General features: G+C 49.7%; 40 non-coding genes across 40 annotated transcripts; 15 read left to right on the forward strand and 25 right to left on the reverse strand.

Annotated features, from left to right (window-relative positions):
- Positions 1-3,582: 3,582 nt before the first annotated feature.
- TRNAG-GCC (transfer RNA glycine (anticodon GCC)) lies at positions 3,583-3,653 on the forward strand. Its single transcript has one exon. It is a non-coding gene; the product is annotated as a tRNA-Gly (tRNA).
- Positions 3,654-3,724: 71 nt separating this feature from the next.
- On the reverse strand, positions 3,725-3,796 carry TRNAW-CCA (transfer RNA tryptophan (anticodon CCA)). Its single transcript has one exon. It is a non-coding gene; the product is annotated as a tRNA-Trp (tRNA).
- A 248-nt stretch (positions 3,797-4,044) lies between these two features.
- On the reverse strand, positions 4,045-4,118 carry TRNAN-GUU (transfer RNA asparagine (anticodon GUU)). The gene has a single exon. It is a non-coding gene; the product is annotated as a tRNA-Asn (tRNA).
- A 207-nt stretch (positions 4,119-4,325) lies between these two features.
- Positions 4,326-4,396, forward strand: TRNAG-GCC (transfer RNA glycine (anticodon GCC)). The gene has a single exon. It is a non-coding gene; the product is annotated as a tRNA-Gly (tRNA).
- A 1,626-nt stretch (positions 4,397-6,022) lies between these two features.
- On the forward strand, positions 6,023-6,093 carry TRNAG-GCC (transfer RNA glycine (anticodon GCC)). Its single transcript has one exon. It is a non-coding gene; the product is annotated as a tRNA-Gly (tRNA).
- A 71-nt stretch (positions 6,094-6,164) lies between these two features.
- Positions 6,165-6,236, reverse strand: TRNAW-CCA (transfer RNA tryptophan (anticodon CCA)). The gene has a single exon. It is a non-coding gene; the product is annotated as a tRNA-Trp (tRNA).
- Positions 6,237-6,484: 248 nt separating this feature from the next.
- On the reverse strand, positions 6,485-6,558 carry TRNAN-GUU (transfer RNA asparagine (anticodon GUU)). Its single transcript has one exon. It is a non-coding gene; the product is annotated as a tRNA-Asn (tRNA).
- Positions 6,559-6,765: 207 nt separating this feature from the next.
- Positions 6,766-6,836, forward strand: TRNAG-GCC (transfer RNA glycine (anticodon GCC)). Its single transcript has one exon. It is a non-coding gene; the product is annotated as a tRNA-Gly (tRNA).
- Positions 6,837-6,907: 71 nt separating this feature from the next.
- On the reverse strand, positions 6,908-6,979 carry TRNAW-CCA (transfer RNA tryptophan (anticodon CCA)). The gene has a single exon. It is a non-coding gene; the product is annotated as a tRNA-Trp (tRNA).
- Positions 6,980-8,447: 1,468 nt separating this feature from the next.
- Positions 8,448-8,518, forward strand: TRNAG-GCC (transfer RNA glycine (anticodon GCC)). The gene has a single exon. It is a non-coding gene; the product is annotated as a tRNA-Gly (tRNA).
- Positions 8,519-8,589: 71 nt separating this feature from the next.
- TRNAW-CCA (transfer RNA tryptophan (anticodon CCA)) lies at positions 8,590-8,661 on the reverse strand. The gene has a single exon. It is a non-coding gene; the product is annotated as a tRNA-Trp (tRNA).
- Positions 8,662-8,909: 248 nt separating this feature from the next.
- On the reverse strand, positions 8,910-8,983 carry TRNAN-GUU (transfer RNA asparagine (anticodon GUU)). Its single transcript has one exon. It is a non-coding gene; the product is annotated as a tRNA-Asn (tRNA).
- A 207-nt stretch (positions 8,984-9,190) lies between these two features.
- On the forward strand, positions 9,191-9,261 carry TRNAG-GCC (transfer RNA glycine (anticodon GCC)). Its single transcript has one exon. It is a non-coding gene; the product is annotated as a tRNA-Gly (tRNA).
- Positions 9,262-9,332: 71 nt separating this feature from the next.
- TRNAW-CCA (transfer RNA tryptophan (anticodon CCA)) lies at positions 9,333-9,404 on the reverse strand. Its single transcript has one exon. It is a non-coding gene; the product is annotated as a tRNA-Trp (tRNA).
- Positions 9,405-10,875: 1,471 nt separating this feature from the next.
- TRNAG-GCC (transfer RNA glycine (anticodon GCC)) lies at positions 10,876-10,946 on the forward strand. The gene has a single exon. It is a non-coding gene; the product is annotated as a tRNA-Gly (tRNA).
- A 71-nt stretch (positions 10,947-11,017) lies between these two features.
- On the reverse strand, positions 11,018-11,089 carry TRNAW-CCA (transfer RNA tryptophan (anticodon CCA)). Its single transcript has one exon. It is a non-coding gene; the product is annotated as a tRNA-Trp (tRNA).
- Positions 11,090-11,337: 248 nt separating this feature from the next.
- TRNAN-GUU (transfer RNA asparagine (anticodon GUU)) lies at positions 11,338-11,411 on the reverse strand. The gene has a single exon. It is a non-coding gene; the product is annotated as a tRNA-Asn (tRNA).
- Positions 11,412-11,618: 207 nt separating this feature from the next.
- TRNAG-GCC (transfer RNA glycine (anticodon GCC)) lies at positions 11,619-11,689 on the forward strand. The gene has a single exon. It is a non-coding gene; the product is annotated as a tRNA-Gly (tRNA).
- A 71-nt stretch (positions 11,690-11,760) lies between these two features.
- TRNAW-CCA (transfer RNA tryptophan (anticodon CCA)) lies at positions 11,761-11,832 on the reverse strand. The gene has a single exon. It is a non-coding gene; the product is annotated as a tRNA-Trp (tRNA).
- A 1,484-nt stretch (positions 11,833-13,316) lies between these two features.
- Positions 13,317-13,387, forward strand: TRNAG-GCC (transfer RNA glycine (anticodon GCC)). The gene has a single exon. It is a non-coding gene; the product is annotated as a tRNA-Gly (tRNA).
- A 71-nt stretch (positions 13,388-13,458) lies between these two features.
- On the reverse strand, positions 13,459-13,530 carry TRNAW-CCA (transfer RNA tryptophan (anticodon CCA)). Its single transcript has one exon. It is a non-coding gene; the product is annotated as a tRNA-Trp (tRNA).
- A 248-nt stretch (positions 13,531-13,778) lies between these two features.
- TRNAN-GUU (transfer RNA asparagine (anticodon GUU)) lies at positions 13,779-13,852 on the reverse strand. The gene has a single exon. It is a non-coding gene; the product is annotated as a tRNA-Asn (tRNA).
- A 207-nt stretch (positions 13,853-14,059) lies between these two features.
- TRNAG-GCC (transfer RNA glycine (anticodon GCC)) lies at positions 14,060-14,130 on the forward strand. The gene has a single exon. It is a non-coding gene; the product is annotated as a tRNA-Gly (tRNA).
- A 71-nt stretch (positions 14,131-14,201) lies between these two features.
- Positions 14,202-14,273, reverse strand: TRNAW-CCA (transfer RNA tryptophan (anticodon CCA)). The gene has a single exon. It is a non-coding gene; the product is annotated as a tRNA-Trp (tRNA).
- Positions 14,274-15,757: 1,484 nt separating this feature from the next.
- Positions 15,758-15,828, forward strand: TRNAG-GCC (transfer RNA glycine (anticodon GCC)). The gene has a single exon. It is a non-coding gene; the product is annotated as a tRNA-Gly (tRNA).
- Positions 15,829-15,899: 71 nt separating this feature from the next.
- Positions 15,900-15,971, reverse strand: TRNAW-CCA (transfer RNA tryptophan (anticodon CCA)). The gene has a single exon. It is a non-coding gene; the product is annotated as a tRNA-Trp (tRNA).
- Positions 15,972-17,581: 1,610 nt separating this feature from the next.
- On the reverse strand, positions 17,582-17,653 carry TRNAW-CCA (transfer RNA tryptophan (anticodon CCA)). Its single transcript has one exon. It is a non-coding gene; the product is annotated as a tRNA-Trp (tRNA).
- A 248-nt stretch (positions 17,654-17,901) lies between these two features.
- On the reverse strand, positions 17,902-17,975 carry TRNAN-GUU (transfer RNA asparagine (anticodon GUU)). Its single transcript has one exon. It is a non-coding gene; the product is annotated as a tRNA-Asn (tRNA).
- A 207-nt stretch (positions 17,976-18,182) lies between these two features.
- TRNAG-GCC (transfer RNA glycine (anticodon GCC)) lies at positions 18,183-18,253 on the forward strand. The gene has a single exon. It is a non-coding gene; the product is annotated as a tRNA-Gly (tRNA).
- A 71-nt stretch (positions 18,254-18,324) lies between these two features.
- Positions 18,325-18,396, reverse strand: TRNAW-CCA (transfer RNA tryptophan (anticodon CCA)). The gene has a single exon. It is a non-coding gene; the product is annotated as a tRNA-Trp (tRNA).
- A 1,626-nt stretch (positions 18,397-20,022) lies between these two features.
- On the reverse strand, positions 20,023-20,094 carry TRNAW-CCA (transfer RNA tryptophan (anticodon CCA)). The gene has a single exon. It is a non-coding gene; the product is annotated as a tRNA-Trp (tRNA).
- A 248-nt stretch (positions 20,095-20,342) lies between these two features.
- TRNAN-GUU (transfer RNA asparagine (anticodon GUU)) lies at positions 20,343-20,416 on the reverse strand. The gene has a single exon. It is a non-coding gene; the product is annotated as a tRNA-Asn (tRNA).
- Positions 20,417-20,769: 353 nt separating this feature from the next.
- TRNAW-CCA (transfer RNA tryptophan (anticodon CCA)) lies at positions 20,770-20,841 on the reverse strand. The gene has a single exon. It is a non-coding gene; the product is annotated as a tRNA-Trp (tRNA).
- A 1,484-nt stretch (positions 20,842-22,325) lies between these two features.
- Positions 22,326-22,396, forward strand: TRNAG-GCC (transfer RNA glycine (anticodon GCC)). The gene has a single exon. It is a non-coding gene; the product is annotated as a tRNA-Gly (tRNA).
- A 71-nt stretch (positions 22,397-22,467) lies between these two features.
- On the reverse strand, positions 22,468-22,539 carry TRNAW-CCA (transfer RNA tryptophan (anticodon CCA)). The gene has a single exon. It is a non-coding gene; the product is annotated as a tRNA-Trp (tRNA).
- A 248-nt stretch (positions 22,540-22,787) lies between these two features.
- On the reverse strand, positions 22,788-22,861 carry TRNAN-GUU (transfer RNA asparagine (anticodon GUU)). The gene has a single exon. It is a non-coding gene; the product is annotated as a tRNA-Asn (tRNA).
- Positions 22,862-23,068: 207 nt separating this feature from the next.
- TRNAG-GCC (transfer RNA glycine (anticodon GCC)) lies at positions 23,069-23,139 on the forward strand. Its single transcript has one exon. It is a non-coding gene; the product is annotated as a tRNA-Gly (tRNA).
- A 71-nt stretch (positions 23,140-23,210) lies between these two features.
- On the reverse strand, positions 23,211-23,282 carry TRNAW-CCA (transfer RNA tryptophan (anticodon CCA)). Its single transcript has one exon. It is a non-coding gene; the product is annotated as a tRNA-Trp (tRNA).
- Positions 23,283-24,766: 1,484 nt separating this feature from the next.
- On the forward strand, positions 24,767-24,837 carry TRNAG-GCC (transfer RNA glycine (anticodon GCC)). The gene has a single exon. It is a non-coding gene; the product is annotated as a tRNA-Gly (tRNA).
- A 71-nt stretch (positions 24,838-24,908) lies between these two features.
- TRNAW-CCA (transfer RNA tryptophan (anticodon CCA)) lies at positions 24,909-24,980 on the reverse strand. The gene has a single exon. It is a non-coding gene; the product is annotated as a tRNA-Trp (tRNA).
- Positions 24,981-25,000: the final 20 nt, after the last annotated feature.

Below are 25,000 nucleotides of genomic sequence, written 5' to 3' on the forward strand. Positions count from 1 at the left end.
TGGGGACGGGGCTCCACCGGGGCCCGGGGAGGCTCTCCCCAGCCTGGCTAGGGTTCGGAAGGTGGGACCGGACCCGGGGCTTGAACTCCATCTGGCCAGGCCCCGAGGGTGCTGGAGCCCCCTGTCCCGCAGGCCACCAGTGGGTCCGGGCGCTGGGGACGGGGCTCCACCGGTTCCCGGGGAGGCTCTCCCCAGCCTGGGTAGGGTTCGGAAGGTGGGACCGGACCCGGGGCTTGAACTCCATCTGGCCAGGCCCCGAGGGTGCTGGTACCCCTCCGTCCAGCAATCCGGCCGGGGGTCCGGGGCGCCCGGGACGGAGGGTCCACCGGGGGCCCAGGGGAGGCTCTCCCCGGCCCGGCCTAGGGTTCGGAAAGCCGGGACTGGGGCCGGGGACCGGGCCCGGGGCTTGAGCCCCGTCCGGCAGGGCCCAGTGGTGCGGGAATCCCCCCTCCGTCCTGCAAGCCGGCCGGGGGTCGGAGGCGCCCGGGACGGAGGGTCCATCAGGGCCCGGGGAGGCCTGAAGCCCCGGAGCCCTGTAGCCCCAGAGACCTGCAGCTTTGCAGCCCCCGGAACCCTGCAGCCCCAGAGCCCTGCAGCTCCGGGGCAGGCAGATTGGCGTCATTTTGGTCCCGGACATCTGGTCGCCCCTCTCGCCTCGGCCATCTGGTCGCCCTGGAAGTCATGATGAGGTGCCATTCGCCTCCCGGATCCCAGCGAGGGCTCCAGGAGGTCGGGTACTTTCGCGCCTTGGGTCCCCTCTGTCACCTCGTGTGCACAGATTGCAAGAAAGTCAGGTAATTTCCCTCCGGATTACTAGGGACAGGGTACGCCCGGACACCCCTCCAAGGTTGGTGGTTCTCTGCTAGGGGGACCAGATGGGCTATGCCTGGGTAACACCTCCCTAGGCCACCCGGGGCTTCCTTCCTCCAGGCCAACGGCTTGTCAAATTGCCCAGGACGGGCTCCATGGCTCTTGGGCAGTCGTCCCCCGGGCGTCCGGGGCTCCATCCCTGCCGACGGCATGGAAAAGTGCCCGGGACGGGCTCCATACGTCCCGGGCAGTCCTCCCCCGGGCGTCCGGGGCACCCATCTCCAGGAGGCCAACAGCATGGCAAAGTACCCGGGACGGGCTCCATGGGTCCCGGGCAGTCCTCCCCCAGGCATCCGGGGCTTCCATCTCCAGGCCAACGGCAGGTCAAAGTGCCCAGGACGGGCTCCACGGGTCCCTGGCAGTCCTCCCCCACCGGGCGTCCGGGGCTCCCTTCCCCAGGCCAACGGCATGCCAGAGTGCCCAGGACGGGCTCCACGAGTCCCGGGCGTCCGGGGCTCCCTTCCCCGGGACAACGGCTTGTCAGAGTGCCCATGACGGGCTCCACGGGTCCCGGGTATCTGGGACTCCCTTCCCTGGGCCAACGGCATGCCGGAGTTCCCAGGACAGGCTCCACGGGTCCCGGGCGTCTGGGGCTCCCTTCCCCGGTCCGACGGCTTGTCAGAGTGCCCAGGACGGGCTCCACGGCTCCCGGGCGTCCGGGGTTCCCTTCCCCGGGCAGACGGCAGGTCAGAGTGCCCAGGACGGGCTCCATGGGTCCCGGGCAGTCCTCCCCCCGGGCGTCCGGGGCTCCCTTCCCCGGGCAGACGGCAGGTCAGAGTGACCAGGACGGGCTCCACGGGTCCCGGGCAGTCCTCTCCCGGGCGTACGTGGTTGTCCGACAGATTCGGGCAGATGTGCTTTTACGAACCGGATCGGAATCGGCCCAAATAATAATAATAATAATAATAATCCACATTTGTAAGGCGCACAATCACCCGTAAGGGTCTCTAGGCGCTAGGGGCCGTTGGGAAGATTAAGCAAGCTATTGCCCAGAGTCACATGGTGCTGGGCTAATCTGCCGCCGGTGCCGGGGATCGAACCGTGATCCCCAGATTCCGGAGTCAGCCGCCCTAGCCGCGGCGCCAGCTATTTCCCAGAGTCACGTGGTGCTGGGCTAATCTGCGGCCGGTGCCGGGGATCGAACCCTGATCTCTGGGATGCTCGAGGGTTACTACGCGCTCTACAAAAACCTCAAATAAAAAAATCTCCAGATTCCGGAGTCAGCCGCCCTAGCCGCGGCGCCAGCTATTTCCCAGAGTCACCTGGTGCTGGGCTAATCTGCCGCCGGTGCCGGGGATCGAACCGTGATCTCCAGATTCCGGAGTCAGCCTCCCTAGCCGCGGCGCCAGCTATTTCCCAGAGTCACGTGGTGCTGGGCTAATCTGCGGCCGGTGCCAGGGATCGAACCCTGATCTCTGGGATGCTCGAGGGTTACTACGCGCTCTACAAAAACCTTAAATAAAAAAATCTCCAGATTCCGGAGTCAGCCGCCCTAGCCGCGGCGCCAGCTATTTCCCAGAGTCACCTGGTGCTGGGCTAATCTGCCGCCGGTGCCGGGGATCGAACCGTGATCCCCAGATGGGGATATCCCAAAAATCTGGCATGGATACGGCCCGCCAGGACTGGTTTGGGCACCCCTGCCATACAGCATTTCTCATTTGCTTAGTGTCTTGTTATTGTTGGACGTAATGATGAATAGACTACTGTCTAATGGTCTTAGAGCCAGTATTACTACCGGTCCCAGTGTATGAGACACATACATGACTTTTCTGTTGCCTGCTTAGCATAGCTCCCTGCTCCTCTGTAGGTGTGCTACCAGCCAGTAAGGCGTGTGCCTTGCCCATCAGATGTGTTATGTTAGACTTGACTTCTCTGTGAGCAAAGTCTCCCTCCCATAGCAGGTGCTTTCTCTGAACTCTTGACTTGTAAGACTGCTGGGAAAGGCCCACCCTAGCCCCTCACTCAGATAGATACATTTACCTTCAGAGCTCAGCTTTGGAGAAAGAGATTGGGGAGAGAGCAAATAGGGGAAGGCCCATGGTGCACACTTTATTTTACATAAAAGCTGGGGCTTGTGGGAGGACAGGGACAAGAGGGTTCTCAGGGAAAGAAATCCCAGGAGTATTGATGGCTAGGCCCTGAAACACAACAATCCCGGATTGGCAAGGCACAATATGCCTGTGCAACAGGCCTGACCCTAGGCTTCCGGAGTTCTTGGTCACAAAAGGCTCCAGTGATCTAAGCCCGACCAGGGCTGTGCCCGACCAGGGCTGTAGGCCGCGTTGGGAGCGCGTTAGGGACGCGTAAAGGGACGCAGGGCGCAGAACTCTGCCCGTTTCACCCCAGCATTTAGGGGAGGACACAGAATCTGGGAAAGCCAGTGGGAAGGATTTTCCAGGAGGAGAGTTCAGTGAGATAATCTGAAACACAATAGTGCTGGTGATCTGGCGGGTGCATTCTGTGAACCACTTTTGTCGGGAGCAGCCTGCCATCATGCCCTGATATACACAACTCTAGTTCCAAGCCAGTGACCTCAGCAAATGCAAAGACATTCATAGTTATAGTCTCCTGCATCTGATTCTTGCCATCTTCATGTGAAACGTTGGCGTTATCATGTCTGCTGCGCACACTTTGTTCATATGTGTACAATTTAAGTGTGTGCACCTGATCACTGTCTTGGGCAGAGCTCTGCCTGTGAACAACCCATGTGAAGCATTGGTGGTTCAGTGGTAGAATTCTCGCCTGCCACGCGGGAGGCCTGGGTTCGATTCCCGGCCAATGCAAGACTGCTTTCTTTTGACTTTGTTTTCGAAAGGAAATATATGACCTCAGTGGGGAATAAAATGGTAAGCAGTGACCCCGACGTGATTTGAACACGCAACCTTCTGATCTGGAGTCAGACGCGCTACCGTTGCGCCACGAGGTCCTTACACTTACAGCTTTCGGAGCCAGATCAACAAATGCTGTGGGCCTTTTGACTTATTTTCCCCTCCTCATATGCCTACAGTTGTATTACAGAGCTTGACCTTTTGTTTTCTATCCTAATTATGAAATTGACTGCAGGTGCCGAGAGAACGCAGAGAATTGAAATATTCAGGGAAAGGGTGTCCAGCAGGAGAGAGCAAAGGTATGTATCTGTTTTCCATTCAAGTGTTTCATTCAGGCAAAATAATACGTCCCTGGGTGGGCTTGAACCACCAACCTTTCGGTTAACAGCCGAACGCGCTAACCGATTGCGCCACAGAGACGAGTGACTACAGCATCTTTCCTTAGACTCAATATATATCTTGATATGTATGTGCCTGCCTGGAGCTTGTCTTATATAAGCCATCATCATGTGAAACTTTGGCGTTGTCATGTCTGCTGCGCACACTTTGTTCATATGTGTACAATTTAAGTGTGTGCACCTGATCACTGTCTTGGACAGAGCTATGCCTGTGAACTCCCCATGTGAAGCATTGGTGGTTCAGTGGTAGAATTCTCGCCTGCCACGCGGGAGGCCCGGGTTCGATTCCCGGCCAATGCAAGGCTGCGTTCCTTTGACTTTGTTTTCGAAAGGAAATATATGAACTCAGTGGGGAATAAAATGGTAAGCAGTGACCCCGACGTGATTTGACCATGCAACCTTCTGATCTGGAGTCAGACGCGCTACCGTTGCGCCACAAGGTCCTTACACTTACAGCCTTCAAGCCAGATCAACAAATGCTGATGGCCTTTTGACTTATTTTCCCCTCCTCATATGCCTACAGTTGTATTACAGGGCTAGGCCTTTTGTTTTCTATCCTAATTATGAAATTGACTGCAGGTGCAGAGAGAACGCAGAGGATTGAAATGTTCAGATAAAGGGTCTTAAGCAGGAGAGAGCAGAGGTACGTATCTGTGTTTCATTAAAGTGTTTCATGCCGGCAAAAAGGATACTTCCCTGGGTGGGCTTGAACCACCAACCTTTCTGTTAACAACCGAACGCGCTAACCATTTGCACCACAGAGGTTAATAACTGTAGCACAGTTCCTGAGACTCAATATATATCTTGATAATTGTGTGCCTGCCTGGAGCTTGTGTTATATAATGCGTCTTTATGCCATACAGCATTTCTCATTTGCTTAGTGTCTTGTTATTGTTGGACGTAATGATGAATAGACTACTGTCTAATGGTCTTAGAGCCAGTATTACTACCGGTCCCAGTGTATGAGACACATACATGACTTTTCTGTTGCCTGCTTAGCATAGCTCCCTGCTCCTCTGTAGGTGTGCTACCAGCCAGTAAGGCGTGTGCCTTGCCCATCAGATGTGTTATGTTAGACTTGACTTCTCTGTGAGTAAGTCTCCCTCCCATAGCAGGTGCTTTCTCTGAACTCTTGACTTGTAAGACTGCTGGGAAAGGCCCTCCCTAGCCCCTCACTCAGATAGATACATTTACCTTCAGAGCTCAGCTTTGGAGAAAGAGATTGGGGAGAGAGCAAATAGGGGAAGGCCCATGGTGCACACTTTATTTTACATAAAAGCTGGGGCTTGTGGGAGGACAGGGACAAGAGGGTTCTCAGGGAAAGAAATCCCAGGAGTATTGATGGCTAGGCCCTGAAACACAACAATCCCGGATTGGCAAGGCACAATATGCCTGTGCAACAGGCCTGACCCTAGGCTTCCGGAGTTCTTGGTCACAAAAGGCTCCAGTGATCTAAGCCCGACCAGGGCTGTGCCCGACCAGGGCTGTAGGCCGCGTTGGGAGCACGTTAGGGACGCGTAAAGGGACGCAGGGCGCAGAACTCTGCCCGTTTCACCCCAGCATTTAGGGGAGGACACAGAATCTGGGAAAGCCAGTGGGAAGGATTTTCCAGGAGATGAGTTCAGTGAGATAATCTGAAACACAATAGTGCTGGTGATCTGGCGGGTGCATTCTGTGAACCACTTTTGTCGGGAGCAGCCTGCCATCATGCCCTGATAAACACAACTCTAGTCCCAAGCCAGTGACCTCAGCAAATGCAAAGACATTCATAGTTATAGTCTCCTGCATCTGATTCTTGCCATCTTCATGTGAAACGTTGGCGTTATCATGTCTGCTGCGCACACTTTGTTCATATGTGTACAATTTAAGTGTGTGCACCTGATCACTGTCTTGGGCAGAGCTCTGCCTGTGAACAACCCATGTGAAGCATTGGTGGTTCAGTGGTAGAATTCTCGCCTGCCACGCGGGAGGCCCGGGTTCGATTCCCGGCCAATGCAAGACTGCTTTCTTTTGACTTTGTTTTCGAAAGGAAATATATGACCTCAGTGGGGAATAAAATGGTAAGCAGTGACCCCTACGTGATTTGAACACGCAACCTTCTGATCTGGAGTCAGACGCGCTACCGTTGCGCCACGAGGTCCTTACACTTACAGCTTTCGGAGCCAGATCAACAAATGCTGTGGGCCTTTTGACTTATTTTCCCCTCCTCATATGCCTACAGTTGTATTACAGAGCTTGACCTTTTGTTTTCTATCCTAATTATGAAATTGACTGCAGGTGCCGAGAGAACGCAGAGAATTGAAATATTCAGGGAAAGGGTGTCCAGCAAGAGAGAGCAAAGGTATGTATCTGTTTTCCATTCAAGTGTTTCATTCAGGCAAAATAATACATCCCTGGGTGGGCTTGAACCACCAACCTTTCGGTTAACAGCCGAACGCGCTAACTGATTGCGCCACAGAGACGAGTGACTACAGCATCTTTCCTTAGACTCAATATATATCTTGATATGTATGTGCCTGCCTGGAGCTTGTCTTATATAAGCCATCATCATGTGAAACTTTGGCGTTGTCATGTCTGCTGCGCACACTTTGTTCATATGTGTACAATTTAAGTGTGTGCACCTGATCACTGTCTTGGACAGAGCTATGCCTGTGAACTCCCCATGTGAAGCATTGGTGGTTCAGTGGTAGAATTCTCGCCTGCCACGCGGGAGGCCCGGGTTCGATTCCCGGCCAATGCAAGGCTGCGTTCCTTTGACTTTGTTTTCGAAAGGAAATATATGAACTCAGTGGGGAATAAAATGGTAAGCAGTGACCCCGACGTGATTTGACCACGCAACCTTCTGATCTGGAGTCAGACGCGCTACCGTTGCGCCACAAGGTCCTTACACTTACAGCCTTCAAGCCAGATCAACAAATGCTGATGGCCTTTTGACTTATTTTCCCCTCCTCATATGCCTACAGTTGTATTACAGGGCTAGGCCTTTTGTTTTCTATCCTAATTATGAAATTGACTGCAGGTGCAGAGAGAACGCAGAGGATTGAAATGTTCAGATAAAGGGTCTTAAGCAGGAGAGAGCAGAGGTACGTATCTGTGTTTCATTAAAGTGTTTCATGCCGGCAAAAAGGATACTTCCCTGGGTGGGCTTGAACCACCAACCTTTCTGTTAACAACCGAACGCGCTAACCATTTGCACCACAGAGGTTAATAACTGTAGCACAGTTCCTGAGACTCAATATATATCTTGATAATTGTGTGCCTGCCTGGAGCTTGTGTTATATAATGCGTCTTTATGCCATACAGCATTTCTCATTTGCTTAGTGTCTTGTTATTGTTGGACGTAATGATGAATAGACTACTGTCTAATGGTCTTAGAGCCAGTATTACTACCGGTCCCAGTGTATGAGACACATACATGACTTTTCTGTTGCCTGCTTAGCATAGCTCCCTGCTCCTCTGTAGGTGTGCTACCAGCCAGTAAGGCGTGTGCCTTGCCCATCAGATGTGTTATGTTAGACTTGACTTCTCTGTGAGCAAAGTCTCCCTCCCATAGCAGGTGCTTTCTCTGAACTCTTGACTTGTAAGACTGCTGGGAAAGGCCCACCCTAGCCCCTCACTCAGATAGATACATTTACCTTCAGAGCTCAGCTTTGGAGAAAGAGATTGGGGAGAGAGCAAATAGGGGAAGGCCCATGGTGCACACTTTATTTTACATAAAAGCTGGGGCTTGTGGGAGGACAGGGACAAGAGGGTTCTCAGGGAAAGAAATCCCAGGAGTATTGATGGCTAGGCCCTGAAACACAACAATCCCGGATTGGCAAGGCACAATATGCCTGTGCAACAGGCCTGACCCTAGGCTTCCGGAGTTCTTGGTCACAAAAGGCTCCAGTGATCTAAGCCCGACCAGGGCTGTAGGCCGCGTTGGGAGCGCGTTAGGGACGCGTAAAGGGACGCAGGGCGCAGAACTCTGCCCGTTTCACCCCAGCATTTAGGGGAGGACACAGAATCTGGGAAAGCCAGTGGGAAGGATTTTCCAGGAGGAGAGTTCAGTGAGATAATCTGAAACACAATAGTGCTGGTGATCTGGCGGGTGCATTCTGTGAACCACTTTTGTCGGGAGCAGCCTGCCATCATGCCCTGATATACACAACTCTAGTCCCAAGCCAGTGACCTCAGCAAATGCAAAGACATTCATAGTTATAGTCTCCTGCATCTGATTCTTGCCATCTTCATGTGAAACGTTGGCGTTATCATGTCTGCTGCGCACACTTTGTTCATATGTGTACAATTTAAGTGTGTGCACCTGATCACTGTCTTGGGCAGAGCTCTGCCTGTGAACAACCCATGTGAAGCATTGGTGGTTCAGTGGTAGAATTCTCGCCTGCCACGCGGGAGGCCTGGGTTCGATTCCCGGCCAATGCAAGACTGCTTTCTTTTGACTTTGTTTTCGAAAGGAAATATATGACCTCAGTGGGGAATAAAATGGTAAGCAGTGACCCCGACGTGATTTGAACACGTAACCTTCTGATCTGGAGTCAGACGCGCTACCGTTGCGCCACGAGGTCCTTACACTTACAGCTTTCGGAGCCAGATCAACAAATGCTGTGGGCCTTTTGACTTATTTTCCCCTCCTCATATGCCTACAGTTGTATTACAGAGCTTGACCTTTTGTTTTCTATCCTAATTATGAAATTGACTGCAGGTGCCGAGAGAACGCAGAGAATTGAAATATTCAGGGAAAGGGTGTCCAGCAGGAGAGAGCAAAGGTATGTATCTGTTTTCCATTCAAGTGTTTCATTCAGGCAAAATAATACGTCCCTGGGTGGGCTTGAACCACCAACCTTTCGGTTAACAGCCGAACACGCTAACCGATTGCGCCACAGAGACGAGTGACTACAACATCTTTCCTTAGACTCAATATATATCGTGATATGTATGTGCCTGCCTGGAGCTTGTCTTATATAAGCCATCATCATGTGAAACTTTGGCGTTGTCATGTCTGCTGCGCACACTTTGTTCATATGTGTACAATTTAAGTGTGTGCACCTGATCACTGTCTTGGACGGAGCTATGCCTGTGAACTCCCCATGTGAAGCATTGGTGGTTCAGTGGTAGAATTCTCGCCTGCCACGCGGGAGGCCCGGGTTCGATTCCCGGCCAATGCAAGGCTGCGTTCCTTTGACTTTGTTTTCGAAAGGAAATATATGAACTCAGTGGGGAATAAAATGGTAAGCAGTGACCCCGACGTGATTTGACCACGCAACCTTCTGATCTGGAGTCAGACGCGCTACCGTTGCGCCACAAGGTCCTTACACTTACAGCCTTCAAGCCAGATCAACAAATGCTGATGGCCTTTTGACTTATTTTCCCCTCCTCATATGCCTACAGTTGTATTACAGGGCTAGGCCTTTTGTTTTCTATCCTAATTATGAAATTGACTGCAGGTGCAGAGAGAACGCAGAGGATTGAAATGTTCAGATAAAGGGTCTTAAGCAGGAGAGAGCAGAGGTACGTATCTGTGTTTCATGCCGGCAAAAAGGATACTTCCCTGGGTGGGCTTGAACCACCAACCTTTCTGTTAACAACCGAACGCGCTAACCATTTGCACCACAGAGGTTAATAACTGTAGCACAGTTCCTGAGACTCAATATATATCTTGATAATTGTGTGCCTGCCTGGAGCTTGTGTTATATAATGCGTCTTTATGCCATACAGCATTTCTCATTTGCTTAGTGTCTTGTTATTGTTGGACGTAATGATGAATAGACTACTGTCTAATGGTCTTAGAGCCAGTATTACTACCGGTCCCAGTGTATGAGACACATACATGACTTTTCTGTTGCCTGCTTAGCATAGCTACCTGCTCCTCTGTAGGTGTGCTACCAGCCAGTAAGGCGTGTGCCTTGCCCATCAGATGTGTTATGTTAGACTTGACTTCTCTGTGAGCAAAGTCTCCCTCCCATAGCAGGTGCTTTCTCTGAACTCTTGACTTGTAAGACTGCTGGGAAAGGCCCTCCCTAGCCCCTCACTCAGATAGATACATTTACCTTCAGAGCTCAGCTTTGGAGAAAGAGATTGGGGAGAGAGCAAATAGGGGAAGGCCCATGGTGCACACTTTATTTTACATAAAAGCTGGGGCTTGTGGGAGGACAGGGACAAGAGGGTTCTCAGGGAAAGAAATCCCAGGAGTATTGATGGCTAGGCCCTGAAACACAACAATCCCGGATTGGCAAGGCACAATATGCCTGTGCAACAGGCCTGACCCTAGGCTTCCGGAGTTCTTGGTCACAAAAGGCTCCAGTGATCTAAGCCCGACCAGGGCTGTGCCCGACCAGGGCTGTAGGCCGCGTTGGGAGCACGTTAGGGACGCGTAAAGGGACGCAGGGCGCAGAACTCTGCCCGTTTCACCCCAGCATTTAGGGGAGGACACAGAATCTGGGAAAGCCAGTGGGAAGGATTTTCCAGGAGGAGAGTTCAGTGAGATAATCTGAAACACAATAGTGCTGGTGATCTGGCGGGTGCATTCTGTGAACCACTTTTGTCGGGAGCAGCCTGCCATCATGCCCTGATAAACACAACTCTAGTCCCAAGCCAGTGACCTCAGCAAATGCAAAGACATTCATAGTTATAGTCTCCTGCATCTGATTCTGGCCATCTTCATGTGAAACGTTGGCGTTATCATGTCTGCTGCGCACACTTTGTTCATATGTGTACAATTTAAGTGTGTGCACCTGATCACTGTCTTGGGCAGAGCTCTGCCTGTGAACAACCCATGTGAAGCATTGGTGGTTCAGTGGTAGAATTCTCGCCTGCCACGCGGGAGGCCCGGGTTCGATTCCCGGCCAATGCAAGACTGCTTTCTTTTGACTTTGTTTTCGAAAGGAAATATATGACCTCAGTGGGGAATAAAATGGTAAGCAGTGACCCCGACGTGAATTGAACACGCAACCTTCTGATCTGGAGTCAGACGCGCTACCGTTGCGCCACGAGGTCCTTACACTTACAGCTTTCGGAGCCAGATCAACAAATGCTGTGGGCCTTTTGACTTATTTTCCCCTCCTCATATGCCTACAGTTGTATTACAGAGCTTGACCTTTTGTTTTCTATCCTAATTATGAAATTGACTGCAGGTGCCGAGAGAACGCAGAGAATTGAAATATTCAGGGAAAGGGTGTCCAGCAAGAGAGAGCAAAGGTATGTATCTGTTTTCCATTCAAGTGTTTCATTCAGGCAAAATAATACGTCCCTGGGTGGGCTTGAACCACCAACCTTTCGGTTAACAGCCGAACGCGCTAACCGATTGCGCCACAGAGACGAGTGACTACAGCATCTTTCCTTAGACTCAATATATATCTTGATATGTATGTGCCTGCCTGGAGCTTGTCTTATATAAGCCATCATCATGTGAAACTTTGGCGTTGTCTTGTCTGCTGCGCACACTTTGTTCATATGTGTACAATTTAAGTGTGTGCACCTGATCACTGTCTTGGACAGAGCTATGCCTGTGAACTCCCCATGTGAAGCATTGGTGGTTCAGTGGTAGAATTCTCGCCTGCCACGCGGGAGGCCCGGGTTCGATTCCCGGCCAATGCAAGGCTGCGTTCCTTTGACTTTGTTTTCGAAAGGAAATATATGAACTCAGTGGGGAATAAAATGGTAAGCAGTGACCCCGACGTGATTTGACCACGCAACCTTCTGATCTGGAGTCAGACGCGCTACCGTTGCGCCACAAGGTCCTTACATTTACAGCCTTCAAGCCAGATCAACAAATGCTGATGGCCTTTTGACTTATTTTCCCCTCCTCATATGCCTACAGTTGTATTACAGGGCTAGGCCTTTTGTTTTCTATCCTAATTATGAAATCGACTGCAGGTGCAGAGAGAATGCAGAGGATTGAAATGTTCAGATAAAGGGTCTTAAGCAGGAGAGAGCAGAGGTACGTATCTGTGTTTCATTAAAGTGTTTCATGCCGGCAAAAAGGACACTTCCCTGGGTGGGCTTGAACCACCAACCTTTCTGTTAACAACCGAACGCGCTAACCATTTGCACCACAGAGGTTAATAACTGTAGCACAGTTCCTGAGACTCAATATATATCTTGATAATTGTGTGCCTGCCTGGAGCTTGTGTTATATAATGCGTCTTTATGCCATACAGCATTTCTCATTTGCTTAGTGTCTTGTTATTGTTGGACGTAATGATGAATAGACTACTGTCTAATGGTCTTAGAGCCAGTATTACTACCGGTCCCAGTGTATGAGACACATACATGACTTTTCTGTTGCCTGCTTAGCATAGCTCCCTGCTCCTCTGTAGGTGTGCTACCAGCCAGTAAGGCGTGTGCCTTGCCCATCAGATGTGTTATGTTAGACTTGACTTCTCTGTGAGCAAAGTCTCCCTCCCATAGCAGGTGCTTTCTCTGAACTCTTGACTTGTAAGACTGCTGGGAAAGGCCCACCCTAGCCCCTCACTCAGATAGATACATTTACCTTCAGAGCTCAGCTTTGGAGAAAGAGATTGGGGAGAGAGCAAATAGGGGAAGGCCCATGGTGCACACTTTATTTTACATAAAAGCTGGGGCTTGTGGGAGGACAGGGACAAGAGGGTTCTCAGGGAAAGAAATCCCAGGAGTATTGATGGCTAGGCCCTGAAACACAACAATCCCGGATTGGCAAGGCACAATATGCCTGTGCAACAGGCCTGACCCTAGGCTTCCGGAGTTCTTGGTCACAAAAGGCTCCAGTGATCTAAGCCCGACCAGGGCTGTGCCCGACCAGGGCTGTAGGCCGCATTGGGAGCGCGTTAGGGACGCGTAAAGGGACGCAGGGCGCAGAACTCTGCCCGTTTCACCCCAGCATTTAGGGGAGGACACAGAATCTGGGAAAGCCAGTGGGAAGGATTTTCCAGGAGGAGAGTTCAGTGAGATAATCTGAAACACAATAGTGCTGGTGATCTGGCGGGTGCATTCTGTGAACCACTTTTGTCGGGAGCAGCCTGCCATCATGCCCTGATAAACACAACTCTAGTCCCAAGCCAGTGACCTCAGCAAATGCAAAGACATTCATAGTTATAGTCTCCTGCATCTGATTCTTGCCATCTTCATGTGAAACGTTGGCGTTATCATGTCTGCTGCGCACACTTTGTTCATATGTGTACAATTTAAGTGTGTGCACCTGATCACTGTCTTGGGCAGAGCTCTGCCTGTGAACAACCCATGTGAAGCATTGGTGGTTCAGTGGTAGAATTCTCGCCTGCCACGCGGGAGGCCCGGGTTCGATTCCCGGCCAATGCAAGACTGCTTTCTTTTGACTTTGTTTTCGAAAGGAAATATATGACCTCAGTGGGGAATAAAATGGTAAGCAGTGACCCCGACGTGATTTGAACACGCAACATTCTGATCTGGAGTCAGACGCGCTACCGTTGCGCCACGAGGTCCTTACACTTACAGCTTTCGGAGCCAGATCAACAAATGCTGTGGGCCTTTTGACTTATTTTCCCCTCCTCATATGCCTACAGTTGTATTACAGAGCTTGACCTTTTGTTTTCTATCCTAATTATGAAATTGACTGCAGGTGCCGAGAGAACGCAGAGAATTGAAATATTCAGGGAAAGGGTGTCCAGCAAGAGAGAGCAAAGGTATGTATCTGTTTTCCATTCAAGTGTTTCATTCAGGCAAAATAATACGTCCCTGGGTGGGCTTGAACCACCAACCTTTCGGTTAACAGCCGAACGCGCTAACCGATTGCGCCACAGAGACGAGTGACTACAGCATCTTTCCTTAGACTCAATATATATCTTGATATGTATGTGCCTGCCTGGAGCTTGTCTTATATAAGCCATCATCATGTGAAACTTTGGCGTTGTCATGTCTGCTGCGCACACTTTGTTCATATGTGTACAATTTAAGTGTGTGCACCTGATCACTGTCTTGGACAGAGCTATGCCTGTGAACTCCCCATGTGAAGCATTGGTGGTTCAGTGGTAGAATTCTCGCCTGCCACGCGGGAGGCCCGGGTTCGATTCCCGGCCAATGCAAGGCTGCGTTCCTTTGACTTTGTTTTCGAAAGGAAATATATGAACTCAGTGGGGAATAAAATGGTAAGCAGTGACCCCGACGTGATTTGACCACGCAACCTTCTGATCTGGAGTCAGACGCGCTACCGTTGCGCCACAAGGTCCTTACACTTACAGCCTTCAAGCCAGATCAACAAATGCTGATGGCCTTTTGACTTATTTTCCCCTCCTCATATGCCTACAGTTGTATTACAGGGCTAGGCCTTTTGTTTTCTATCCTAATTATGAAATTGACTGCAGGTGCAGAGAGAACGCAGAGGATTGAAATGTTCAGATAAAGGGTCTTAAGCAGGAGAGAGCAGAGGTACGTATCTGTGTTTCATTAAAGTGTTTCATGCCGGCAAAAAGGATACTTCCCTGGGTGGGCTTGAACCACCAACCTTTCTGTTAACAACCGAACGCGCTAACCATTTGCACCACAGAGGTTAATAACTGTAGCACAGTTCCTGAGACTCAATATATATCTTGATAATTGTGTGCCTGCCTGGAGCTTGTGTTATATAATGCGTCTTTATGCCATACAGCATTTCTCATTTGCTTAGTGTCTTGTTATTGTTGGACGTAATGATGAATAGACTACTGTCTAATGGTCTTAGAGCCAGTATTACTACCGGTCCCAGTGTATGAGACACATACATGACTTTTCTGTTGCCTGCTTAGCATAGCTCCCTGCTCCTCTGTAGGTGTGCTACCAGCCAGTAAGGCGTGTGCCTTGCCCATCAGATGTGTTATGTTAGACTTGACTTCTCTGTGAGCAAAGTCTCCCTCCCATAGCAGGTGCTTTCTCTGAACTCTTGACTTGTAAGACTGCTGGGAAAGGCCCACCCTAGCCCCTCACTCAGATAGATACATTTACCTTCAGAGCTCAGCTTTGGAGAAAGAGATTGGGGAGAGAGCAAATAGGGGAAGGCCCATGGTGCACACTTTATTTTACATAAAAGCTGGGGCTTGTGGGAGGACAGGGACAAGAGGGTTCTCAGGGAAAGAAATCCCAGGAGTATTGATGGCTAGGCCCTGAAACACAACAATCCCGGATTGGCAAGGCACAATATGCCTGTGCAACAGGCCTGACCCTAGGCTTCCGGAGTTATTGGTCACAAAAGGCTCCAGTGATCTAAGCCCGACCAGGGCTGTGCCCGACCAGGGCTGGAGGCCGCGTTGGGAGCGCGTTAGGGACGCGTAAAGGGACGCAGGGCGCAGAACTCTGCCCGTTTCACCCCAGCATTTAGGGGAGGACACAGAATCTGGGAAAGCCAGTGGGAAGGATTTTCCAGGAGGAGAGTTCAGTGAGATAATCTGAAACACAATAGTGCTGGTGATCTGGCGGGTGCATTCTGTGAACCACTTTTGTCGGGAGCAGCCTGCCATCATGCCCTGATATACACAACTCTAGTCCCAAGCCAGTGACCTCAGCAAATGCAAAGACATTCATAGTTATAGTCTCCTGCATCTGATTCTTGCCATCTTCATGTGAAACGTTGGCGTTATCATGTCTGCTGCGCACACTTTGTTCATATGTGTACAATTTAAGTGTGTGCACCTGATCACTGTCTTGGGCAGAGCTCTGCCTGTGAACAACCCATGTGAAGCATTGGTGGTTCAGTGGTAGAATTCTCGCCTGCCACGCGGGAGGCCCGGGTTCGATTCCCGGCCAATGCAAGGCTGCGTTCCTTTGACTTTGTTTTCGAAAGGAAATATATGAACTCAGTGGGGAATAAAATGGTAAGCAGTGACCCCGACGTGATTTGACCACGCAACCTTCTGATCTGGAGTCAGACGCGCTACCGTTGCGCCACAAGGTCCTTACACTTACAGCCTTCAAGCCAGATCAACAAATGCTGATGGCCTTTTGACTTATTTTCCCCTCCTCATATGCCTACAGTTGTATTACAGGGCTAGGCCTTTTGTTTTCTATCCTAATTATGAAATTGACTGCAGGTGCAGAGAGAACGCAGAGGATTGAAATGTTCAGATAAAGGGTCTTAAGCAGGAGAGAGCAGAGGTACATATCTGTGTTTCATTAAAGTGTTTCATGCCGGCAAAAAGGATACTTCCCTGGGTGGGCTTGAACCACCAACCTTTCTGTTAACAACCGAACGCGCTAACCATTTGCACCAGAGAGGTTAATAACTGTAGCACAGTTCCTGAGACTCAATATATATCTTGATAATTGTGTGCCTGCCTGGAGCTTGTGTTATATAATGCGTCTTTATGCCATACAGCATTTCTCATTTGCTTAGTGTCTTGTTATTGTTGGACGTAATGATGAATAGACTACTGTCTAATGGTCTTAGAGCCAGTATTACTACCGGTCCCAGTGTATGAGACACATACATGACTTTTCTGTTGCCTGCTTAGCATAGCTCCCTGCTCCTCTGTAGGTGTGCTACCAGCCAGTAAGGCGTGTGCCTTGCCCATCAGATGTGTTATGTTAGACTTGACTTCTCTGTGAGCAAAGTCTCCCTCCCATAGCAGGTGCTTTCTCTGAACTCTTGACTTGTAAGACTGCTGGGAAAGGCCCTCCCTAGCCCCTCACTCAGATAGATACATTTACCTTCAGAGCTCAGCTTTGGAGAAAGAGATTGGGGAGAGAGCAAATAGGGGAAGGCCCATGGTGCACACTTTATTTTACATAAAAGCTGGGGCTTGTGGGAGGACAGGGACAAGAGGGTTCTCAGGGAAAGAAATCCCAGGAGTATTGATGGCTAGGCCCTGAAACACAACAATCCCGGATTGGCAAGGCACAATATGCCTGTGCAACAGGCCTGACCCTAGGCTTCCGGAGTTCTTGGTCACAAAAGGCTCCAGTGATCTAAGCCCGACCAGGGCTGTAGGCCGCGTTGGGAGCGTGTTAGGGACGCGTAAAGGGACGCAGGGCGCAGAACTCTGCCCGTTTCACCCCAGCATTTAGGGGAGGACACAGAATCTGGGAAAGCCAGTGGGAAGGATTTTCCAGGAGGAGAGTTCAGTGAGATAATCTGAAACACAATAGTGCTGGTGATCTGGCGGGTGCATTCTGTGAACCACTTTTGTCGGGAGCAGCCTGCCATCATGCCCTGATAAACACAACTCTAGTCCCAAGCCAGTGACCTCAGCAAATGCAAAGACATTCATAGTTATAGTCTCCTGCATCTGATTCTTGCCATCTTCATGTGAAACGTTGGCGTTATCATGTCTGCTGCGCACACTTTGTTCATATGTGTACAATTTAAGTGTGTGCACCTGATCACTGTCTTGGGCAGAGCTCTGCCTGTGAACAACCCATGTGAAGCATTGGTGGTTCAGTGGTAGAATTCTCGCCTGCCACGCGGGAGGCCCGGGTTCGATTCCTGGCCAATGCAAGACTGCTTTCTTTTGACTTTGTTTTCGAAAGGAAATATATGACCTCAGTGGGGAATAAAATGGTAAGCAGTGACCCCGACGTGATTTGAACACGCAACATTCTGATCTGGAGTCAGACGTGCTACCGTTGCGCCACGAGGTCCTTACACTTACAGCTTTCGGAGCCAGATCAACAAATGCTGTGGGCCTTTTGACTTATTTTCCCCTCCTCATATGCCTACAGTTGTATTACAGAGCTTGACCTTTTGTTTTCTATCCTAATTATGAAATTGACTGCAGGTGCCGAGAGAACGCAGAGAATTGAAATATTCAGGGAAAGGGTGTCCAGCAAGAGAGAGCAAAGGTATGTATCTGTTTTCCATTCAAGTGTTTCATTCAGGCAAAATAATACGTCCCTGGGTGGGCTTGAACCACCAACCTTTCGGTTAACAGCCGAACGCGCTAACCGATTGCGCCACAGAGACGAGTGACTACAGCATCTTTCCTTAGACTCAATATATATCTTGATATGTATGTGCCTGCCTGGAGCTTGTCTTATATAAGCCATCATCATGTGAAACTTTGGCGTTGTCATGTCTGCTGCGCACACTTTGTTCATATGTGTACAATTTAAGTGTGTGCACCTGATCACTGTCTTGGACAGAGCTATGCCTGTGAACTCCCCATGTGAAGCATTGGTGGTTCAGTGGTAGAATTCTCGCCTGCCACGCGGGAGGCCCGGGTTCGATTCCCGGCCAATGCAAGGCTGCGTTCCTTTGACTTTGTTTTCGAAAGGAAATATATGAACTCAGTGGGGAATAAAATGGTAAGCAGTGACCCCGACGTGATTTGACCACGCAACCTTCTGATCTGGAGTCAGACGCGCTACCGTTGCGCCACAAGGTCCTTACACTTACAGCCTTCAAGCCAGATCAACAAATGCTGATGGCCTTTTGACTTATTTTCCCCTCCTCATATGCCTACAGTTGTATTACAGGGCTAGGCCTTTTGTTTTCTATCCTAATTATGAAATTGACTGCAGGTGCAGAGAGAACGCAGAGGATTGAAATGTTCAGATAAAGGGTCTTAAGCAGGAGAGAGCAGAGGTACGTATCTGTGTTTCATTAAAGTGTTTCATGCCGGCAAAAAGGATACTTCCCTGGGTGGGCTTGAACCACCAACCTTTCTGTTAACAACCGAACGCGCTAACCATTTGCACCACAGAGGTTAATAACTGTAGCACAGTTCCTGAGACTCAATATATATCTTGATAATTGTGTGCCTGCCTGGAGCTTGTGTTATATAATGCGTCTTTATGCCATACAGCATTTCTCATTTGCTTAGTGTCTTGTTATTGTTGGACGTAATGATGAATAGACTACTGTCTAATGGTCTTAGAGCCAGTATTACTACCGGTCCCAGTGTATGAGACACATACATGACTTTTCTGTTGCCTGCTTAGCATAGCTCCCTGCTCCTCTGTAGGTGTGCTACCAGCCAGTAAGGCGTGTGCCTTGCCCATCAGATGTGTTATGTTAGACTTGACTTCTCTGTGAGCAAAGTCTCCCTCCCATAGCAGGTGCTTTCTATGAACTCTTGACTTGTAAGACTGCTGGGAAAGGCCCTCCCTAGCCCCTCACTCAGATAGATACATTTACCTTCAGAGCTCAGCTTTGGAGAAAGAGATTGGGGAGAGAGCAAATAGGGGAAGGCCCATGGTGCACACTTTATTTTACGTAAAAGCTGGGGCTTGTGGGAGGACAGGGACAAGAGGGTTCTCAGGGAAAGAAATCCCAGGAGTATTGATGGCTAGGCCCTGAAACACAACAATCCCGGATTGGCAAGGCACAATATGCCTGTGCAACAGGCCTGACCCTAGGCTTCCGGAGTTCTTGGTCACAAAAGGCTCCAGTGATCTAAGCCCGACCAGGGCTGTGCCCGACCAGGGCTGTAGGCCGCGTTGGGAGCGTGTTAGGGACGCGTAAAGGGACGCAGGGCGCAGAACTCTGCCCGTTTCACCCCAGCATTTAGGGGAGGACACAGAATCTGGGAAAGCCAGTGGGAAGTATTTTCCAGGAGGAGAGTTCAGTGAGATAATCTGAAACACAATAGTGCTGGTGATCTGGCGGGTGCATTCTGTGAACCACTTTTGTCGGGAGCAGCCTGCCATCATGCCCTGATAAACACAACTCTAGTCCCAAGCCAGTGACCTCAGCAAATGCAAAGACATTCATAGTTATAGTCTCCTGCATCTGATTCTTGCCATCTTCATGTGAAACGTTGGCGTTATCATGTCTGCTGCGCACACTTTGTTCATATGTGTACAATTTAAGTGTGTGCACCTGATCACTGTCTTGGGCAGAGCTCTGCCTGTGAACAACACATGTGAAGCATTGGTGGTTCAGTGGTAGAATTCTCGCCTGCCACGCGGTAGGCCCGGGTTCAATTCCCGGCCAATGCAAGACTGCTTTCTTTTGACTTTGTTTTCGAAAGGAAATATATGACCTCAGTGGGGAATAAAATGGTAAGCAGTGACCCCGACGTGATTTGAACACGCAACCTTCTGATCTGGAGTCAGACGCGCTACCGTTGCGCAACGAGGTCCTTACACTTACAGCTTTCGGAGCCAGATCAACAAATGCTGTGGGCCTTTTGACTTATTTTCCCCTCCTCATATGCCTACAGTTGTATTACAGAGCTTGACCTTTTGTTTTCTATCCTAATTATGAAATTGACTGCAGGTGCCGAGAGAACGCAGAGAATTGAAATATTCAGGGAAAGGGTGTCCAGCAGGAGAGAGCAAAGGTATGTATCTGTTTTCCATTCAAGTGTTTCATTCAGGCAAAATAATACGTCCCTGGGTGGGCTTGAACCACCAACCTTTCGGTTAACAGCCGAACGCGCTAACCGATTGCGCCACAGAGACGAGTGACTACAGCATCTTTCCTTAGACTCAATATATATCTTGATATGTATGTGCCTGCCTGGAGCTTGTCTTATATAAGCCATCATCATGTGAAACTTTGGCGTTGTCATGTCTGCTGCGCACACTTTGTTCATATGTGTACAATTTAAGTGTGTGCACCTGATCACTGTCTTGGACAGAGCTATGCCTGTGAACTCCCCATGTGAAGCATTGGTGGTTAACCCAGTGGTAGAATTCTCGCCTGCCACGCGGGAGGCCCGGGTTCGATTCCCGGCCAATGCAAGGCTGCGTTCCTTTGACTTTGTTTTCGAAAGGAAATATATGAACTCAGTGGGGAATAAAATGGTAAGCAGTGACCCCGACGTGATTTGACCACGCAACCTTCTGATCTGGAGTCAGACGCGCTACCGTTGCGCCACAAGGTCCTTACACTTACAGCCTTCAAGCCAGATCAACAAATGCTGATGGCCTTTTGACTTATTTTCCCCTCCTCATATGCCTACAGTTGTATTACAGGGCTAGGCCTTTTGTTTTCTATCCTAATTATGAAATTGACTGCAGGTGCAGAGAGAACGCAGAGGATTGAAATGTTCAGATAAAGGGTCTTAAGCAGGAGAGAGCAGAGGTACGAACCTGTGTTTCATTAAAGTGTTTCATGCAGGCAAAAAGGATACTTCCCTGGGTGGGCTTGAACCACCAACCTTTCTGTTAACAACCGAACGCGCTAACCATTTGCACCACAGAGGTTAATAACTGTAGCACAGTTCCTGAGACTCAATATATATCTTGATAATTGTGTGCCTGCCTGGAGCTTGTGTTATATAATGCGTCTTTATGCCATACAGCATTTCTCATTTGCTTAGTGTCTTGTTATTGTTGGACGTAATGATGAATAGACTACTGTCTAATGGTCTTAGAGCCAGTATTACTACCGGTCCCAGTGTATGAGACACATACATGACTTTTCTGTTGCCTGCTTAGCATAGCTCCCTGCTCCTCTGTAAGTGTGCTACCAGCCAGTAAGGCGTGTGCCTTGCCCATCAGATGTGTTATGTTAGACTTGACTTCTCTGTGAGCAAAGTCTCCCTCCCATAGCAGGTGCTTTCTCTGAACTCTTGACTTGTAAGACTGCTGGGAAAGGCCCACCCTAGCCCCTCACTCAGATAGATACATTTACCTTCAGAGCTCAGCTTTGGAGAAAGAGATTGGGGAGAGAGCAAATAGGGGAAGGCCCATGGTGCACACTTTATTTTACATAAAAGCTGGGGCTTGTGGGAGGACAGGGACAAGAGGGTTCTCAGGGAAAGAAATCCCAGGAGTATTGATGGCTAGGCCCTGAAACACAACAATCCCGGATTGGCAAGGCACAATATGCCTGTGCAACAGGCCTGACCCTAGGCTTCCGGAGTTCTTGGTCACAAAAGGCTCCAGTGATCTAAGCCCGACCAGGGCTGTGCCCGACCAGGGCTGTAGGCCGCGTTGGGAGCGCGTTAGGGACGCGTAAAGGGACGCAGGGCGCAGAACTCTGCCCGTTTCACCCCAGCATTTAGGGGAGGACACAGAATCTGGGAAAGCCAGTGGGAAGGATTTTCCAGGAGGAGAGTTCAGTGAGATAATCTGAAACACAATAGTGCTGGTGATCTGGCGGGTGCATTCTGTGAACCACTTTTGTCGGGAGCAGCCTGCCATCATGCCCTGATATACACAACTCTAGTCCCAAGCCAGTGACCTCAGCAAATGCAAAGACATTCATAGTTATAGTCTCCTGCATCTGATTCTTGCCATCTTCATGTGAAACGTTGGCGTTATCATGTCTGCTGCGCACACTTTGTTCATATGTGTACAATTTAAGTGTGTGCACCTGATCACTGTCTTGGGCAGAGCTCTGCCTGTGAACAACCCATGTGAAGCATTGGTGGTTCAGTGGTAGAATTCTCGCCTGCCACGCGGGAGGCCCGGGTTCGATTCCCGGCCAATGCAAGACTGCTTTCTTTTGACTTTGTTTTCGAAAGGAAATATATGACCTCAGTGGGGAATAAAATGGTAAGCAGTGACCCCGACGTGATTTGAACACGCAACCTTCTGATCTGGAGTCAGACGCGCTGCCGTTGCGCCACGAGGTCCTTACACTTACAGCTTTCGGAGCCAGATCAACAAATGCTGTGGGCCTTTTGACTTATTTTCCCCTCCTCATATGCCTACAGTTGTATTACAGAGCTTGACCTTTTGTTTTCTATCCTAATTATGAAATTGACTGCAGGTGCCGAGAGAACGCAGAGAATTGAAATATTCAGGGAAAGGGTGTCCAGCAGGAGAGAGCAAAGGTATGTATCTGTTTTCCATTCAAGTGTTTCATTCAGGCGAAATAATACGTCCCTGGGTGGGCTTGAACCACCAACCTTTCGGTTAACAGCCGAACGCGCTAATAGATTGCGCCACAGAGACGAGTGACTACAGCATCTTTCCCTAGACTCAATATATATCTTGATATGTATGTGCCTGCCTGGAGCTTGTCTTATATAAGCCATCATCATGTGAAACTTTGGCGTTGTCATGTCTGCTGCGCACACTTTGTTCATATGTGTACAATTTAAGTGTGTGCACCTGATCACTGTCTTGGACAGAGCTATGCCTGTGAACTCCCCATGTGAAGCATTGGTGGTTCAGTGGTAGAATTCTCGCCTGCCACGCGGGAGGCCCGGGTTCGATTCCCGGCCAATGCAAGGCTGCGTTCCTTTGACTTTGTTTTCGAAAGGAAATATATGAACTCAGTGGGGAATAAAATGGTAAGCAGTGACCCCGACGTGATTTGACCACGCAACCTTCTGATCTGGAGTCAGACGCGCTACCGTTGCGCCACAAGGTCCTTACACTTACAGCCTTCAAGCCAGATCAACAAATGCTGATGGCCTTTTGACTTATTTTCCCCTCCTCATATGCCTACAGTTGTATTACAGGGCTAGGCCTTTTGTTTTCTATCCTAATTATGAAATTGACTGCAGGTGCAGAGAGAACGCAGAGGATTGAAATGTTCAGATAAAGGGTCTTAAGCAGGAGAGAGCAGAGGTACGTATCTGTGTTTCATTAAAGTGTTTCATGCCGGCAAAAAGGATACTTCCCTGGGTGGGCTTGAACCACCAACCTTTCTGTTAACAACCGAACGCGCTAACCATTTGCACCACAGAGGTTAATAACTGTAGCACAGTTCCTGAGACTCAATATATATCTTGATAATTGTGTGCCTGCCTGGAGCTTGTGTTATATAATGCGTCTTTATGCCATACAGCATTTCTCATTTGCTTAGTGTCTTGTTATTGTTGGACGTAATGATGAATAGACTACTGTCTAATGGTCTTAGAGCCAGTATTACTACCGGTCCCAGTGTATGAGACACATACATGACTTTTCTGTTGCCTGCTTAGCATAGCTCCCTGCTCCTCTGTAGGTGTGCTACCAGCCAGTAAGGCGTGTGCCTTGCCCATCACATGTGTTATGTTAGACTTGACTTCTCTGTGAGCAAAGTCTCCCTCCCATAGCAGGTGCTTTCTCTGAACTCTTGACTTGTAAGACTGCTGGGAAAGGCCCTCCCTAGCCCCTCACTCAGATAGATACATTTACCTTCAGAGCTCAGCTTTGGAGAAAGAGATTGGGGAGAGAGCAAATAGGGGAAGGCCCATGGTGCACACTTTATTTTACATAAAAGCTGGGGCTTGTGGGAGGACAGGGACAAGAGGGTTCTCAGGGAAAGAAATCCCAGGAGTATTGATGGCTAGGCCCTGAAACACAACAATCCCGGATTGGCAAGGCACAATATGCCTGTGCAACAGGCCTGACCCTAGGCTTCCGGAGTTCTTGGTCACAAAAGGCTCCAGTGATCTAAGCCCGACCAGGGCTGTGCCCGACCAGGGCTGTAGGCCGCGTTGGGAGCACGTTAGGGACGCGTAAAGGGACGCAGGGCGCAGAACTCTGCCCGTTTCACCCCAGCATTTAGGGGAGGACACAGAATCTGGGAAAGCCAGTGGGAAGGATTTTCCAGGAGGAGAGTTCAGTGAGATAATCTGAAACACAATAGTGCTGGTGATCTGGCGGGTGCATTCTGTGAACCACTTTTGTCGGGAGCAGCCTGCCATCATGCCCTGATAAACACAACTCTAGTCCCAAGCCAGTGACCTCAGCAAATGCAAAGACATTCATAGTTATAGTCTCCTGCATCTGATTCTTGCCATCTTCATGTGAAACGTTGGCGTTATCATGTCTGCTGCGCACACTTTGTTCATATGTGTACAATTTAAGTGTGTGCACCTGATCACTGTCTTGGGCAGAGCTCTGCCTGTGAACAACCCATGTGAAGCATTGGTGGTTCAGTGGTAGAATTCTCGCCTGCCACGCGGGAGGCCCGGGTTCGATTCCCGGCCAATGCAAGACTGCTTTCTTTTGACTTTGTTTTCGAAAGGAAATATATGACCTCAGTGGGGAATAAAATGGTAAGCAGTGACCCCGACGTGATTTGAACACGCAACATTCTGATCTGGAGTCAGACGCGCTACCGTTGCGCCACGAGGTCCTTACACTTACAGCTTTCGG

This window comes from Lissotriton helveticus, chromosome 1_2, assembly GCF_964261635.1.
Source record: "Lissotriton helveticus chromosome 1_2, aLisHel1.1, whole genome shotgun sequence".
Taxonomy (NCBI): Eukaryota; Metazoa; Chordata; class Amphibia; order Caudata; family Salamandridae; genus Lissotriton; species Lissotriton helveticus.